Below are 19,513 nucleotides of genomic sequence, written 5' to 3'. Positions count from 1 at the left end.
TTGAGTCTTCAATCTCTGAGGTTGCTTTGTCATTTATTTATAAGAATTTGGAAAATCTTACTTCTTTTTCGCACTGGGATAGTAGAGTAACTAGAGTTTGGAAGTTGTTGTCAGTTTTACCCTCTCATGGTTCAATTTTTAAAAAGAATGATGCAATAGGTAAGAGATACTCTGCTAGATGGAAACCTCCTCCGCAGGGGTACTTTAAATTGAATTTTGATGGGGCCTCTCATGGTAACCCTGAGCCGGCTGGGGTAGGCATGGTAATTTATGATCACAATGCAAATTTTATTCGAGCTAAGTGCCAAGCTATTGGTTTTAAAACTGACAATTATGCGGAATTTCATGCTTTGTCTTTTGGATTGGATATGGCAATCTCTTTGGGAATTAAGGACTTAATAATTGAAGGTGATTCTATGGTGATTATTCAATGTGTTATGAAAAAGAAATTGAATTGTTGAAATTTGCAATATATACTTGATCCCATTTTACAAAAATTAGAATTGTTTGAATCTTTCTTGGTATCCCATTGTTACAGAGAAGTTAATAAGATTGCAGATTATTTGGCAAATTTAGCCATTGATAGCAATGCTAATCAGCGAGAGGTGGGTTTTGAGGAAATTCCTTCTAGGGTATGGGAAGGTTTGCAGCAATAGTCATATGATTTTCTTGAGTAACGTCAATGTAAAATTTTATGATGATAATTATTCACGCTTTCCCCTTTCATTTCAAGTATTCATGTTTGTTGTCTAGAGAAGAGTTCGAGGTCATGGTATTTGATATAATAGTGTTTTTCCAAAGGTTTTTTGATACTTTCTTTTTTGGGAGGAAGGTTTTTGGCTCATGGGATTTGGCACAGGTCTTTGGAAAATTCTGTCTTCTTCCATTGATAGCAGCTATGGAGTCTACATTTGAAAATTATCCGATGGGTTTTTTTGGCAAATTGTCATATGGGCTCTATGCAAAACTGATATTATATGTGTTGTGACCGCATTTTGTATGTGGTTTTGGGTGGGGTGTATAAATTGATCTGTTAGATACTATAGGTTTATTTTATGAGCTGTGAACAGAGGTTTTCTTCCCAGGGTTCTTTCCTCTGGTATGCTCTTTGAATCCTGTGTAAAAAATAAAAAATATTAATAAAAAAGTTTAGTGGAATAATCCACTTTTATTGAAAAAAAAAATGTTGTTTATTAATAATTTATTTTGAAGTTCCAAGATGATTCACCCCCCACCCCTCTCAATCTTGTCTGGTGTTCAACAATTGGTATCAGAGCATTGGTTCTTCTTTGGAATGCTTAAACGCTTGAGGTAGATCTGGAAATGACATACGACCTTCATGTTACACAGAGAAATAGGTTGAAAGTCATTAAAGGGTTCCACTTTTTCAACTTTTGAAATTAAAGCAATGAAATGCAATTCAATTCCTTTGCCACATATGCCCTATCTTGACATATCTCTGGCCCTCCCCAAGGATGTGGTTCTAATGGTTGGGGATAGGCCTTGGACTCAACCGCTGGATTATGAGGGCCTCCCCTTTTGTTGTTGAAGGTGCTTCTCAATGGGTCACCTTGCTTCAAACTGTTGATCTCTCTCCCGTCATAGAGGTGTTGCTACTTGGTGGGAGGATGCTACAGAAGATCACTTGACAATTAATGCTTCAGACTTTGTTTTGGTTGATTCCTCTCAAGATGAGGTGCCCCTTACTGCTATTGAAAATTTTGTTGATGTTACTGTTGCTGAGGACTCTTCTGCCCCCTTGGATCCTACTTTTGTTACTCCTGATTCACACCTTCACTCTTCTCCTGGTGATTCTACTCTTGTTATTGTTCTACAGCAACAGCATGTTGTTGTTCTGCAACAGCATATTGTTGTTCTGCAACAGCCTGTTGTTGTTCTATAACAGCAGTCTGGCAATGACTCTGCGGGGTCTTCCCCGCCTGATTTTTCTTTGAAAGTTCCTAATGATAGTGTTGCCTGGACGATTGTTTGTCATAGGTGAAAGGGAAAATATACCCTCCTTTCCCAAGCCCCCCATTGTAAAATTTTGGGTATTTCTCCCCACTCTTGAGTTGGGTTGGGTTGTTGTTGGTTTAACAGGTTTGTTTGGCATGTCCAACTTTGTTCTTTGGGGGTTTGCACCCCTGCTTGGTTTGTTTTAAATTGATAGTCTTTGGCTATGTAAAGGGTTAGCACTCTAGTTAACACTGCTTTTTTAATCAAAAACATATGCCTTATCTCTAGCTTCCTCCACAACTAGAAGTACTTCACGACCAGCAACATCTTAGAAAACTTTGATAAAAGAAAGTAAGAAACCCATCCAAATATGGGGCTTTATCCCTTTGCATTGAGAAAACCACAGCTCTTACATCCTCCAATGTAACCAACCGGCAAAGAGAAGCATTGTGTCGATCAGAGATGATACTTATAATTATTTATAATGTATAATATAATGTATATTTATATCTTAATTTTTAATAATTTTATTTGTAGACATATATTTTAAAATTTGAATATCTTTATATTTAAAAAATAAATAATAAATTTTCTACAAATTCAAAAAATAATGAATTTATAGGATATGTTATTGTTTTGATTAGATTAGCATGGGAAAGGGCCCAAACTCACTATAAAGCAACCATCAAGGTAACAGAAATGAATCTCGCAAGATGTGGGATTGAGCAAAAAACCAAAAACTAAGAGTCCATGGGACAAACCAACAAAAAATAGCCTATTATTAAGAGATTTATGCTTATTATAACCCACCATTCTATTTGGAGGAACTCTAGAAAATATTCAATGGAAACTCCACTTATTAGAGTCAAGGAACCATTCTTTTTAGAAGAATTATGGATGATCTTCAAAGGAAACTCCTCTGACCAGAGTCAAGGAACTAGCAGTAGCATCCACCTAGTTGGAGTTGGGAGTCTATAACATTTGTTTTGGTCTTCTTTGTTCATGTTGCGGGAGGCCATGGGTTGAGAGTATTGCTTCCCTCCTCAACCTCTTTTCTTTCCTTCTCGCCAACTCATGCTAATAGACTTGGATTGTAGTCACCATATTCTTTACCAATTTTCTACATTACTCGATGATCTCTTGTATTTTATTCATTAGCATTTCCTAGTTCATTTTTAAATTTTCTACTTCCATATAGACTTGGATTGTAGTCACCATATTCTTTACCAATTTTCTACATTACTCGATGATCTCTTGTATTTTATTCATTAGCATTTCCTAGTTCCTTTTTAAATTTTCTATTTCCATATCAATCTAATTCTTATTCTCACCGGCATATTTTTAAATGTCCTAAATCTCCTTTTTTATCATTCTCCAATTTTTTAAGGTTTCAACCATTTTCTTAGTCTACTCGCACACCCATTAATGGAGGGATTCCTCCAACCATTCTTGGGCTTTTCTTAACACTAGCATCTCTAAAGTCTAAATACTTCTCTTTCCCTCATGCAATTGGGTCATCTACCACTTTGACAGTTTCGTATGGAGGTTGAATGCATCACAAATCTCCTCTATTTTTTATTGTAATTTGAGGCACATGATGCATTGGGATTGGATGGACTTAAAAATAGGCACCTCATCTTGCTCAATGGAATGAACCTTAGAAGGGTAAAAAGAAAGTGTGTCTAAGGGAGGAGTGATAAGGGAATTAGGATTGGAGGTAGAAAAACTGTAAAAAAATCTACAAGCAATCAAAGTTAGAATCAGTATTTGGGACAAAAGAAACACCCATCTAATCAGAAAAACTCACTTTTTATCTTTAGAATTCTTTGAGGAAATATCAGCCAAAATTTGTTGGGTATCAAGGCACTTTGTGACTTGGAAGAAGAAGTTCAAGGTCGGGTTAACAATGGAGCCAAATTGGTGAACGAGGAGGCTATACTTGGAGTAGGAAATCTAGAGTTGACATGTTGCACTAGAATGGACGAGTTAACAACTTTACGCATAGCGTTAAAAACAGGGGTAAGAGTCATGTGGAGGGGAGGCTTCCTAGAACCAACAACTTTAGAAATGGACTCCTCAAGGGATATCTAAATCCAAAAACCAAAATTTAGCCTTATGTGATGTTTGGAGTGGTTTAACATAGGAAACAAGAAGGCATGAAATATTTTATATTAGCCTTCCAGGGAAACATACCTAATGAGGAGCTCAACCACTCTTGACTATATGCACAAGAGGTATTCACAATTAAAGCCATTTTAGATCCTATTAACTTTCTCCCCTCCTTTTGAAAAGGTCCTCATAGTTTCCTTGTAATCCTCTTTGGTCTTTCTCACCATTTTCACACCATCATCAGGGATTCTCATTGCAATAGTCCCCGTCAAAACCTAGAAAGTGAACCCTCTGACAATAACCATGTCATTTTTCCAAGTTTTTCCCAAAACCAAATAAATGTATTGATTGAATCCCTATATAGACTCTATAGTGGACCACATTTCATTCCACTAAAATGTCCCAGAGCTTGTTGAACACAACCAAATGTTAAGAAAGGGGGGTGAATCAGCATAAATCAAATTTTAACCATTCATTAACTTTAGAACCTTTTAACTAAAACTTCATAATGAAATATAATGTGCACAGCACAAGAACACCAAGATTTTTACATGGAAAACCCAAGCAAGTAAAAACCATGGTGATTATCAACTCACAATATATGAAACAAGTTGTTACAAAGTTTGTTTTAGGCTCACTGCCAAGGAAGCTCACTACTCCATGAATTGACTTATAGGCTAAGGTGCACTGCCCTAGGACAAGATACAATACTTGCGATTTGAAGATCACTTCTCTAGAACAAAATACAATCAGATTATAATAATACCTTAAGTTTCTAATACTCTAGGAGAAAAATTAAAGGGCCTAAAAGAATTCCCATAAGTAGTATGGGCACGCCACCTCAATGTCAGCGAATTAATTTGAAAAGCCATTGATATTTAAATGCATTCTTTAGGCGATGTGAATCGACAAAGAAAGCATGTGTTCTAATATGGCGACATCATCAAGTTAAGTTACCAAGTTAGCCAAAAGGTCTGCAAATCTATTCCATTCCCTAAACACGTGTGTAACCATGCAATTTTGGAATGAAACAATGTGGTTATGGGCATTGGCATTTAATTAATGTGTCTACCAGTTGGGTTTAGCCATACCATTCAAGAGATGGGTCACGTTTAGGGAGACGCCTCTGATAATGATGTTTTTGAGCCCTTTATTTTTGGCGGTAAGAATGACATGAAAAGTTGCAACCACCTCAACTAATGCAACATCTGCTCCATGAGGTTGATGGCATATGCAAAAATCATCTTGCCCATAATATATATATTTATTTTAGATTTCTATATTTTTTTATAATTAATTATATCCACTATTCTTGTAATTTTATAATTTTAATTATTTTTAAATATACATCAATTATATTTCATTTATAATTTATAAAATTACAACATAACCTTTTAACATAAAACTAATCTAAAGTGACACTAAAAATATAAGGATGAAACCTAAGGCACGTAAGGGTAAAATGTTTGGTCTAAAGTTCAAGGCATGGTTGTGAGAGTCAAACTTGACTCTATCACCAAACTTTTAAGACACGTAGTTATGCCCCAAAAAACTCCACAAAAACAAGATAGTTTAAAATTAAAAATGTTAATTGCATTATTTGAACTAACAAATAGCTGACCTTAATCATGAATGAAAGACATAATACATCAAACTCTTAGAAAACCTCAACTCTTACTTCCTCCAATGTGACCAATTGACAAAGAGTGGCATTGTGTCTGTTAGAGTTATCTTGTATTAGCTAATAATTATTTATTTAATTATTAGTCTATTAAACTCTACGCTTAAGTTAAACTTGGGCATTTTAATAAATATTGTAGGTATTTAATAATTAGAATAATTATTAAATACACATTATCCCTTTAGGGTTTCTTTAGGGTTGTATATCTTTAAGGTTTCTATTATCCTTTTATAAGGATTGTATTGTACTTGTTCATTAAAAATTGATTCCCTTTCTGAATGATAATCTTCTTCTTCAAAGCATTTATGTTTTTTTGCTTTATGTGCCTCCATTATTCTCTTGTGACAGGTATTTGCATGCAGGTGTTCTTGGGATCTCTGAAGTTGTATTTCCTCAACTTCTTCATGGTATCAGAGCCTGCATCTGCTGCTGCTTGTTCCTGATTTTTCAGAAGATTTTTTGGAGGAAGGTTTCAAGTTTTTTCAGAGTTTTTTATTGGATCTGGGGTAGCTGTTTTGTTTCTAATCATTTTGGGCTCAAACAGAGCTCACTATTGAGCTCAGAATGCCCCAAAACCCCAATTTCCATATAAAATTTGTCAAATTTTGACAAATTTGGAATCTGAAATTTTTTCATTGGTTTTGCTTTTTTTTGCACGAATTTTTAGAAATTTGTCAAAAAATATCATTAAAAAAACAAAATTAGTGTTGTTTGGGCAAAAAATGACCTCACTGTTGGCTTCCGAAGGGCGTTTCCAGTCATTTTGATATATAATTCGACCTATTTCGGTGACAAGTGCATCTGGGCCATGATTTTTTCATTGGCACGCTTTACAAGGCACAAAAATCCATACAGTTGTACCTGCAAATGCGTCAGAAAATTTTCATCAAAAAAAAAAATTAACACACCCTTTTATGCCCTAAAAGAGGGGTTTTTTCTTTTGGCCATAACTTGGTCATACGGAGGCGATTTTTCAAAAACCTTATATCGTCAGAAAGCTCTTTTCAAGCTCTATCTAGATCTGGGGGTTTGAACTTTTGATTTTGCATTTTTGATGGCTTTTTTTAGTGTCAAATCTAGAGGGTTTTTTTTGCACTCCGGGAGCCATAAAATGAGCATCCGAACTCCGTTTTTCGAAAAAAATTATATCATTGAAAATTTTGTCCTATTTCTTTTCCAGTCATATGAGTTTTCTTTCCAAATTCTGCTCCAGGAATATTTTATTCATTTTTTTGCTTTTCAGCACTCTGGTGGATATCTTGGTTGTTTCAGGTCCTGGGATCTCTTCTCTGAGTAGGATGTCTCGGTTTTGGTTCCTATTTCTATTTCCAGTCTTCTTATCATTGTAGCATTTCATTTATGCAAACGCGCTGAGATAAAGTGCCATCATGCATTGTTTACTTGAGATCTTGCACATCTTGTGCCTTATTGTACATACACTACTTATAAAGTGCCATGGGGGGTTGGTGTTTGCCTTTTATTTGCCATCTACCTTTGTCACATGAGTGTTCCTTCCACGACATTAGCCTCATGATGTGTGTCAAGTGAGTGTTCCTTCCACAACACTATGTATTTTCTCTGCACCTTCGATGTTTCTTGTTCTTCGTCATGCAGTTCTTGTTGGTCGTTCTTTTTAGTGTACCTATCCCTCTCCCTTTTCAGCCTTATGGGGAGGTTTGTCCTGTTGGTTCTAATGCTTCCTTGGTTCGATTGATCAGCTCTTTAAGTTTTGGTGTCTCATGCCATCTGTATCTTCGAGTTCAGTTGTTTGCCTTTGTTTGCCATCTGATTTGAGTAGTGTCATTTGAGGGCACTCATACAAATTACAGTCTTCTCTACCTGGTCATGTTCTATTTCAATGGAGGTTCTTCAGATCAGCAGTTACTCTTCAACAGTGTTTGCAGCTATTTCCTGCTTCAGTGGTGTTCTTCTTGCTTTTCGATCTCTTTTTGGAGTAGAGTTTTTTCCCACATGGTTTTCTCTATTTCTCCGATTCATAGAGATTTGGTTGTGATTGGGTACCTCATCAGGCCTTGTTGTCGGGACCCAAATTTGCCTTCATCATGTAGTTGCATTTTTTGCTTCATGCATTTAGTTTTTTAGCTACTCCCTAAGTTCATCTTAAGGGGGGGTGTTAGAGTTATCTTGTATTAGCTAATAATTGTTTATTTAATTATTAGTCTATTAAACTCTACGCTTAAGCTAAACTTAGGCATTTTAATAAATATTGTAGGTATTTAATAATTATTAAATACACATTATCCCTTTAGGGTTTCTTTAGGGTTGCATATCTTTAGGTTTTCTATTATCCTTTTATAAGGATTGTATTGTACTTGTTCATTAAAAATTGATTCCCTTTCTAAATGATAATCTTCTTCTTCAGAGCATTTATGTTTTTTTGCTTTATGTGCCTCCATTCTTCTCTTGTGACAGGTATTTGCATGCAGGTGTTCTTGGAATCTCTGAAGTTGTATTTCCTCAACTTCTTCAGTGTCGATCAGAGATGATACATATAATTATTTATAATGTATAATATAATGTATATTTATATCTTAATTTTTAATAATTTTATTTGTAGACATATATTTTAAAATTTGAATATCTTTGTATTTAAAAAATAAATAATAAATTTTCTACAAAGTCAAAAAATAATGAATTTATAGGATATGTTATTGTTTTGATTAGATTAGCATGGGAAAGGGCCCAGACTCGCTATAAAGCAACCATCAAGGTAACAGAAATGAATCTCGCAAGATGTCAGATTGAGCAAAAAACCAAAAACTAAGAGTTCATGGGACAAACCAACAAAAAATAGCCTATTATTAAGCCATTTATGCTTATTATAACCCGCCATTCTATTTGGAGGAACTCTAGAAAATCTTCAATGCAAACTCCTCTGATTAGAGTCAAGGAACCATTCTTTTTAGAGGAATTATTGATGATCTTCAAAGGAAACTCCTCTGACCAGAGTCAAGGAACCAGCAGTAGCATCCACCTAGTTGGGAGAGTTGGGAGTCTATAATATTTGTTTTGGTCTTCTTTGTTCATGTTGTGGGAGGCCATGGGTTGAGAGTACTGCTTCCCTCCTCAACCTCTTTTCTTTCCTTCTCGCCAACTCATGCTAATAGACTTGGATTGTAGTCGCCATATTCTTTACCAATTCCCTACATTACTCGATGATCTCTTGTATTTTATCCATTAGCACTTCCTAGTTCCTTTTTAAATTTTATACTTCCATATCAATCTAATTCTTATTCTCACCGGCATCTTTTTAAATGTCCTAAATCTCCTCTTTTATCATTCTCCAATTTTTTAAGGTTTCAACCATTTTCTTAGTCTACTCGCACACCCATTAATGGAGGGATCCCTCCAACCATTCTTGGGCTTTTCTGAACACCATCATCTCGAAAGTCTAAACATTTTTCTTTCCCTCATGCAATTGGGTCATCTACCACTTTGACAGTTCCATATGGAGGTTGAATGCATCACAAATCTCCTCTATTTTTTCTTGTAATTTGAGGCACATGATGCATTGGGATTGGATGGACTTAAAAATAGGCACCTCATCTTGCTCGATAGAATGAACCTTAGAAGGGTAACAAGAAAGTGTGTCTAACGGAGGAGTGATAAGGGAATTAGGATTGGAGGTAAAAAATTGTAAAAAGTCTACAAGCAATCAAAGTTAGAATCAGTATTTGGGACAAAAGAAACACCCATCTAATCAGAAAAACTCACTTTTTATCTTTAGAATTTTTTGAGGAAATATCAACCAAAATTTGTTGGGTATCAAGGCACTTTGTGACTTGGAAGAAGAAGTTCAAGGTCGGGTTAACAGTGGGGCCAAATTGGTGAACGAGGACGTTGTACTTGGAATAGGAAATTTAGAGTTGACATGTTGCACTAGAATGGACGAGTTAACAACTTTACGCATAGTGTTAAAAATAGGGGTAAGAGCCATGTGGAGGGGAGGCTTCCTAGAACCAAAAACTTTAGAAATGGACTCCTCAAGGGATGTCTAAATCCAAAAACCAAAATTTAGCCTTATGTGATGTTTGGAGTGGTTTAACATAGGAAACAAGAAGGCATGAAATATTTTATATTGGCCTTCCAGGGAAACATACCTAATGAGGAGCTCAACCACTCTTGACTAGATGCACAAGAGGTATTCACAATTAAAGCCATTTTGGAGCCTATTAACTTTCTCCCCTCCTTTTGAAAAGGTCCTCATAGTTTCCTTGTAATCCTCTTTGGTCTTTCTCACCATTTTCACACCATCATCAGGGATTCTCATTGCAATAGTCCCCGTCAAAACCTAGAAAGCGAACCCTCTGACAATAACCATGTCATTTTTCCAAGTTTTTTCCAAAACCAAAGAAATGTACTGATTGAATCCCTATATAGACTCTATAGTGAGCCACATTTCATTCCACTAAAATGTCCCAGAGCTTGTTGAACACAACCAAATGTTAAGAAAGGGGGGTGAATCAGCATAAATCAAATTTTAACCATTCATTAACTTTAGAACCTTTTAACTAAAATTGCATAATGAAACATAATGTGCACAGCACAAGAACACCAAGATTTTTACGTGGAAAACCTAAGCAAGTAAAAACCATAGTGAGTATCAACTGACAATATATGAAACAAGTTGTTACAAAGTTTGTTTTAGGCTCACTGTCAAGGAAGCTAACTACTCCATGAATGGACTTACAAGCTAAGGTGCACTGCCTTAGGACAAGATACAAAACTTGTGATTTGAAGATCACTTCTCTAGAACAAAATACAATCATATTATAATAATATACATAATGTGACCTGTTGTAGAAGAATCATTTGACAAATGTCAATAGTGCAATTCTCTTTGTAGCCCAAAATATTTTGTCATATAGATTCAACACATTTCATAAGCATCTAAGATATTACTAATATATTTTGCACATCATCAAACTTCACATGAACTCTCACACCTCCACATATGATTTTTCATCCTTATATATCCTATGCACCATCCAAAAACATCACTTAGATCGGCTCAATTAGGACTTAACAAAAAGAAATGTGTGACCCAGAATAGGTTGACTCCAAGCATATACATCAACCACAAAATTAGTGCAGATCAATATAGCACATAACTAAATATTTACCACACCATAACACATTCTTCAACAGCAATGAAATAGGTCTAGATCAACCGCAATTGAAGGAACATACCCGGTCAGCCAAATATCAACACCACTGTCAAGATTGCTAATTGTTAACCTCTTTACCATTAGGGAGAGACTCAAAACATCATGTGAACAAATATCAAGGCCCTAGAGATCGTATACAACCATCATGCGACATCTCTTGAAGAGATCAATCATTAAGTGTTAATGGAGAGGAATATCATTGTTGAACTGGTATGAACTATGCAAACCAAACTGATTGCATGAAGTCATCATAAAGAATACCATGCACCAAAGCACCAACAACCCTAAAACTCATGTAACTGGTCCAATACTTTGTCCTCGATATCGTCCCAGAACTGCATTGCCAAAACAAATCATTGCAACAGAATGTGGAGCATTATGGTGAGTCAACTAAAGCACCTTATAGTGACAAACTATGATATGAAGTTCGACACTAACAACTTTTCTATACAAATGGTTGCATCCTGAAAAATTGGTAGAATGATGTTTGACGCTCTTCATATCATGCTTCGAGAATAGCACACACAAAACATGCAAAGCAAAAGAGTGCGGAGCAAAATACTAACACGTCGACATAGGAAAGTAGATTGTTCTATACTTAATAGATTTCTTCAAACAACCAAACATGAAACTAAACTCAACCATCGGGTGTTGACTTCCTAAGCATTTAGACTTCGACCAAAATGACTGCAACATATAATCAAGTCAAGAATCAAGTGAAACAACACATACCATTTGCATCAGATCATTATATATTTAGATGAATCTCGGAACTATCTTCTAAGTCTCTGATCAATGGCACGACTGCTCTCAAACATCTTCAACACTTACACATTATCATATGCATCAATAAACTCAACACACTATCTCCTTAGTGGACAATTGTTGGCTTCATGGCGATTGTAATGTTATTTATCACTTGTTGTCATTGATGAAACACTCTCACACACATATATGATAACATTGACTACTGGTGTAACTTCAACTGGTTTACACTATCAACCGGTATGTTTAAAGATCTATCTCTAATCGGTATCTTGTGACAACTGGTATGTGCCTTTGAGATAACCTGTGTTAACACTAAGTCGGCATCAGAATCGGAATGAAGATGAAGAAGAAGATCAAGTGGAAGATCCCATAACAACGGTTCACTAGTTTTATTTCAACCGGTATTAAACTACTCTAACCGTTATCTGTTTTGTGATGAGTTACCAGCACCGTTTGTTTGGCGGTCATTTTTGTGATGAATTATGATTATATAACTAGATTCACTTCACCTAGGAAATTGTCTTCCTATGACCGACATAAGGTGTGTATGTCTATTTAAAGACATCATAGAGAATCATTTTTATGAATAATAGATAAAGAGTTGTTATGTGAAAAGAGTGAAAAAGCTTTTGTTGAGAAGTGATAAGTGTTAAGATGCAGAGCAGTATTGAATGTACTTAGAAGGATCTGATCAAGCAAGTCTTGTGCTACTCAGAACAGATCAAGCTACTCTTGTTGTTTTCTAATCATTACAACGGGTACAAATTCCTTAACCGGGTAAGCTCTAACAAGCTTCATTGTACAAATCCTCTAACAAGGTGATCCATTAGTTTGGATTATCAAATCCTCCAGTGAGGTTACTCCTAACAGGGTAGTACTCTTAACAAGGTATAAGCTTCTCATCAAGCTTGGAATCTCTAACAAGATTCGCTCCTAGTAGAGCTCTTTGTAAGACCTTAACCGGTCAGTTTTCTATTACTGCAGATAGTTAACTTGTGAGTTCCATCTCACTGTGGTTTTTACCTATTTGGGTTTTTCACGTATAAACACTTGTGTTATGGTGGATGTTCTACTTTATGTGGATGTCGTTATTTCACTTTCGATAGCATGTATTTTGTTTAACTACTTGGTTAAATTTATCTATCGGTCAATGTTAAAGTAGTATTTGTTTTGGAGTTACTGATGCACCCTCCCCCCTGCCCCCCCCCCCCTCCCCCCACCCCCCTCTCAGTGCTTTTCAAGTCCATCATTTGGTATCAGAGCCTAACTTCTTTGAAGCGTAACCGCTTAGAAGGGAATCTTGAAACCACCATGGGGGACAGAAGCTACTTTGAGATGGTTAGAGAACTAGAATCCAGTAGAAATGAAGTTGAACCCTTAGGGGTAAACTGAAAGCTTCTCAAGTCAAGAGGAGAGAGCTATATGAAAAACTGTTAGAAATATCTGACAATAGTTCTTCAGATGAAGCTAATATTGATGCCTTATCAGAAGAAGTTGAAAAGTTGCAGGGTGAGAAACTGAATCTAAGAAGAGAACTGGAAGGTCTCACTATCTGCATGAGTTAGGAAATGGAATCCAGAAGAGCTGTTGAAGATCTTATCAAAGCAAAAGATCAAGAGATTCTAAAAGTCAAACGGGAAAGAGACACCATGCATGAGGACTTAATTGCTGAAATAGAAGAAAAGGAGAACTTAAAACTAGACCTCGAGTTGGCATCATCTCTGAAAGAGAATCTATCTAAGAATAATGAAGATCTTGTCACTAAGCTTGCTGAAGCCAATGAGAAACTGGAAAAGTTTGTCAAAAGTTCTACCATACTGGAAGAACAAATTCAATCACAGAGAATGAAGGGTGATATCTTTGGACTTGGCTTTCATACAACTGAAAAAGGTGAATCCTTTGGTACCAAGAGCAACTATCCAAAAAATAAAAATGTTTCAAAAGTCAAGAAAACTACCGGTAAGAAAGCTTTCAAGCATGTCTGCTTTGCTTGTCATAAGCCTGGTCATACTGCAAATGTTTGTAGGAACAAACCTAGCCGAAATGCAAGTTATAATACCAATGCTAGGTATGTATCTAGAAAGTTTGAAGTTCATTGCTACACTTGTGGAATGTATGGGCATAAACATATTGAGTGCATATATGGTGCAAACAATTTTGTACCACACATGCATCCTAGACCATATGGTGACCGAACAAGGAATTTTGATAACCGGGTGAACAAGAACTGGCAAAGATCCTATGACAATCGGTTTAGTCCGTTCGACATTGAAAAGGGAACAAATGTTGTGTGTACCTTCTGTAATAAAATTGGTCATATGGCTATGAACTGTAGAAAAAGAGCAGGAAGAGGAAATGCAAGACCCTGTAGATCATCTGGTATGGTCTGTTATCACTGCTACAAACTAGGGCATCTGGCAAAGTTTTGCAGAACCAGAAACTGCAAACCGGTCAACTCTACTAATGATTGGAAAGGCAAGCAAAAAATTGATGTTGAGGAAACAAGAGAAGATATGAATCGGACATGGAAAAAGAAGAGCGAAGAAGTGCTTGTAGAAGAAATCACTCCTTCACCCAGTGAAGAGAGCCCAGCATCGGTGACTTAAGCCTGTCTACAACGGCTAAGGGGAGCGTAACAGTAAAACATATTTCGAACCCTTTTTTGTAGAATAAGTGAGAAAGAATCTTTTTGAATTTTGAATTTTGATGACTTTTTGTGCTGACGTGTCAATCAACTAGTATTTCACTTAAGCGGCGAAATTAGGGTTTGTAACCTAAAAGTATGAGCATTTATTACGATCAGTAAAAAGGATAAAAACAAGTTTTACCTTATCATTTTTACCCTAATCCTTTCGAAAAAGAATTGAAGCGATTGCAGAGCAGAGCAAGATAGTCTTGGTGCGAATTAGCAAATTGCTTTGTGATTAAGAGAAATCAAGTAGAATAGGAAGCTGCAGAGAAGAGAACGGGAGCGCATTTGAACAATCCAACCGGGAATCGAAGCGACATGCTAAATTCTAGGTATTTCCTTGCTTTGAAACTTGTTTATCTAGAATGGCATCTACTTCTAAATCTGTAGGGAGGTTAATGATCACTGTTGAGCCTGAGGAAGTTGTAAAGGCAGAGAAAATTATGTCTATAATGCATTGTCGCAAGTCCCAAGTGGAGTCATTATACAAGGTGATTTGTCCAACTATATAGACTGCAAAATTGAAGATATGGGAACTCTTCACATCTATACTCGGCTGAAATCACTCTGTGACGAGGAAGGAAAGATTGAGCTAAATATTCTAGGGTTTTTGAGAAAGGATTTCATAATGTCGCCTACCCTCTTGAAGATTTTGAAGAAGAGCACATAAGAATAATTATGAGTCAAGTACATGGAGAGAATATGTATCTGGAAAGGACTCACACAATTACCAAGGAAGCCATTAGGGTTGTAAAGGGTTATTGCTCAACCGGTAAATTTCCTGAGTTGAGGAAAATCACAAAAGACACAGTCTTCAAGCTAACTCGTTCCACCTCTGATGGGCGTGCTTTCTCTATTAACAATATCAGAGATCCTGCGGTGAAATTTGCAGCAATGGTGATAGGCTACAAAGTATTTTACTCCAGTAGACTTAACAGTGTTCCATCCGCAGCAATTCATATAGCACATAGTATGATTGTTGAAAATGAAGACTATGATATCTGTGAAGCTATCAGAGTCCAGCTATTTCTAAATTTGAAGTCCATCAAAAAGGACAATACTCAGAAGTTCAAATTTGGTCAGCTGCTAGTTGGGTTATTTTTCTACTTTCAGAATTTTCTACCAGGTATAGATGACATTGAATGGTCCAAAGAACAACCGGTCAATGCTCAAATTAGAAACAGCATTAAGGTTGTAAAAAATACCTTTTCGGCTGCCACCAACAGGTATTTTAATGAATTTCAAAAGAAAATGAGTCTGAGAATGAGGTTACCTGAAGATGTAGTAAAACATTTTGAAAAAGACATAATCTTTCACGGTTACTATTGATTTTTGCTTAATGCAAGCAAGAGAACCCAGAGAGGGAGAGATGGAAGATATGAGCTACGAAGTCAATCATGACTTACTGGTTGGCTATGCTAATACCCTGTTAGCATCGCCTATAGACAAAAAGAAGGCAAAATTGGATATTCTTGCAATCCAAGTTGCACCTGCTGAAACCAATACTAAATCTGTAGCTAAAACTAAAGGAAAGAAAAAGAAAAGTGAAGAAAAATCTCCTGTGAAGAAAACTACAAGGGTGACTCGGAGTGTCCTAAGCAAGAAGGAACCGGCACCTAAAATAATTGAGAAAGAGGAGAATGTACCAAAGAAGAGGAGGAAAAGAAAACAAATTTTGCAACCAGAGTCTGAAGAAGAGCCTAAAAAGGAAAAGACAATCAACAGAACATCTAAGAAGGCAAAGGTAGTGCCAAAGGCAACTACACCACTAGATATTGCCACCTACAAACCTGCAATAACATTTGAAAGAACAATGAAGTCATTGGGAAGAAACAGGTTTGATAATGTTAAAGAACATTATGATTCTTTTACTGTAGATGAGCAGAAGCAAATACACCAATAGGTAATAACTTTGTTGAATCACTACTGTAGATATCCGCATGAGTTAGAGAAAGATATTTCAATATCTTTGTATAATACTTTGTTAGAAAAATGGGAAGAAGTCACTCAGTTGGATAAGGAAATTATTGATGAAGTAATTATTGATGAAGTATTTGTACAATATTTTCCCACATTATCATCAGAAGGAATTAGTGCTTTGACTGAAAAATACAAAGTATATTTTGATTTTAAAATAAGGAGATTGAAGCTTCTTAATGGAAAAAGGGCAGCTATTGAAACAGAAACTCATCAACTAGCCTGTCAAATCAAACAAAGGGTAGATAACCTCCAATCTATCAATAAGGATGAAACCGCAGATGATGTTTCTCTACCCAAAATGGATATAGAGGAAATTGTCCCAGCTGATATAGTCTTCTCAACCGAGAAGGATGACTCAGTTATTCATATTGATGAGGACATTGAGGATTTAGTGGACCTATCTGAAGATATGGGTCCTCCTTCAATCATAGAAGTACAGGATACAACAGGTGATCAACCGGCTACTCAACCAGAGGAAGTCAGTATACCGGCAACTACTCAACTGGAGAAACCCCAACCGGCAACTACTCAACTGGAGAAACCCCAATCTCCACCGGTCATTGAGATCACTCAAAAGGAGACCACTGAGGAAGCAGTTACTCAGAAAGCGGAAGATAAAACAGACACAAATACAAAAAGAGCCATCATTAAGTGTATATCCTCTGAAAAGGGAAAGCAAAAACTGCTTGATGATGATGATAATGAAGACTCTTTAAGTATTTCAAGACCTATCGATATGAATACCCCAAGTGCTTCCGAAATGATGAAGTTTGCTCATATTATGGAAAGTCGTGCACATAAGAAGAGGATGAAAGAACAAAGAATTGAGGCAGAGACAATTCAGAATGCAGTAGAAATCTTGTCTGGATTACTACCGGAAACCTATGTCGCACATCTTCCTACTCCTATCAGCAAACTTGGTCAGTTAGTTGCAGACGCATCTGATCAATTCAAAACACTTAAAGATGTTGCTCAAATGTCTGTTGAGAAAAGCCATAAGAAGGCATATGGAGATAAGCTAGCAAAGCACATTGAGAATGGCAAAATAGCTTTATCTCATAATGGCAGTCTATTGAAGAAAGCTCATAATGGCTTTCTTTTATTCTGATATTTCCAAAAATCAAGTTGAAACTGAGCAAGAAATAAAAAGGTTGTGCAAGGCATATGTCCCACTCCAGGACTCCATTCATGTCTTTAACCGGTCTATAGATGAACTGCATGACAGACTAATCATGAATGATAATGAGAGAGTTAAGAGATTTCAATCTCTAAGAGAGCTCAAGAGTCAGCTCACCTCACAGATCGACATTCTTTAGAGAGCCTACTCCAGTGCAGAAGCTATTCTTACTACTCCTGAAACGTGTTCGTTTGATTTAATGGAAGAATTCTATTCTCAATTGTTGTCTACATCAGAGTATACGAATCACATACTAGAATCATGGCAGAATGCTCTATCTTAGATGAAGCAGAATTTCAACAGTATTTTCATGAGAATTGCTAATGCATGAATTTGTTTCAAAATGTAATATATGTTGAACTCTTTGATACAACTTTTTCTATATATATGTATATATTTTACTTTATCATTTTGGCATTGTTGTCAAAGGGGGAGTAATAATATGTATGTGTGTTTTTTGAGAATTTGAATTTATGCATACATTAAGGGGGAGTTTTACGGCATTAAGTAGGAGTGTTACATTCAAAGGGAGTATGTGTATATATATGTAGATATGTTGTGTATGCACACTTAGCAATATTGTAAATTACTCAAAATTTTCTAAGTGTTGCCATCAATGCCAAAAGGGGAGATTGTTGGTTTGATGATGATTGTAATGTATTCATCACTTGTTGTCATTGATGAAACTCTCTCACATATATGATAACATTGACTACCAGTGTAACTTCAATTGGTTTATACTATCAACCGGTATGTTTAAAGATCTATCTCTAACCGGTATCTTGTGATAACCAGTATATGTCTTTGAGATAACCTGTGTTAACACTAAGTCGGCATCAGAATCGGAATGAAGATGAAGAAGAAGATCAAGTGGAAGATCCCATAACAACGGTTCACTAGTTTTATTTCAACCGGTATTAAACTGCTCTAACCGTTATCTATTTTGTGATGAGTTACCAGCACCGTTTGTTTGGCAGTCATTTTTGTGATGAGTTATGATTATATAACTAGATTCACTTCACCTAGGAAATTGTCTTCCTATGACCGACATAAGGTGTGTATGTCTATTTAAAGACATCGTAGAGAATCATTTTTATGAATAATAGATAAAGAGTTGTTATGTGAAAAGAGTGAAAAAGCTTTTGTTGAGAAGTGATAAGTGTTAAAATGCAAAGCAGTATTGAATGTACTTAGAAGGATCTAATCAAGCAAATCTTGTGCTACTCAGAACAGATCAAGCTACTCTTGTTGTTTTCTAATCATTACAACGGGTACAAATCCCTTAACCGGGTAAGCTCTAACAAGCTTCATTGTACAAATCCTCTAACAAGGTGAGCCATTAGTTTGGATTCTCAAATCCTCCAGCGAGGTTACTCCTAACAGGGTAGTACTCTTAACAAGATATAAGCTTCTCATCAAGCTTGGAATCTCTAACAAGATTCGCTCCTAGCAGAGCTCTTTGTAAGACCTTAACCGGTCAGTTTTCTATTACTGCAAATAGTTAACTTGTGAGTTTCATCTCACTGTGGTTTTTACCTATTTGGGTTTTTCACGTATAAACACTTGTGTTATGGTGGATGTTCTACTTTATGCGGATGCCGTTATTTCATTTTGGATAGCATGTATTTTGTTTAACTACTTGGTTAAATTTATCTATCGGTCAATGTTTGTGTGTTTATAGCATGTATTTTGTTTAACACCTCCTTGGGGACTTGTGACATGGCTTAATCGCCTCCCATGGCTCGGATTAAATCTAGCATTTGTATTGGACATTGATAGTTTGTGCTTTTGGCACGACGGCAAACAATTCCAACATTGTGCCTTATAAACCTCATCATAAATCTACAAGTCACATAAAAAAATTAGATATAATTTAAACTAAAACTAAATTTAGGCATAATAAAGCTATATGTCAAAAAAAAAAAAAAAAAATTTACAAAACGATGTTGTATTTCCAATATGGT

This window comes from Cryptomeria japonica, chromosome 11 (genome assembly GCF_030272615.1).
Source record: "Cryptomeria japonica chromosome 11, Sugi_1.0, whole genome shotgun sequence".
In the NCBI taxonomy this organism is placed as follows: domain Eukaryota; kingdom Viridiplantae; phylum Streptophyta; class Pinopsida; order Cupressales; family Cupressaceae; genus Cryptomeria; species Cryptomeria japonica.
The sequence above is the reverse complement of the archived record's forward strand: the minus strand, read 5'-3'. Positions refer to the sequence as shown.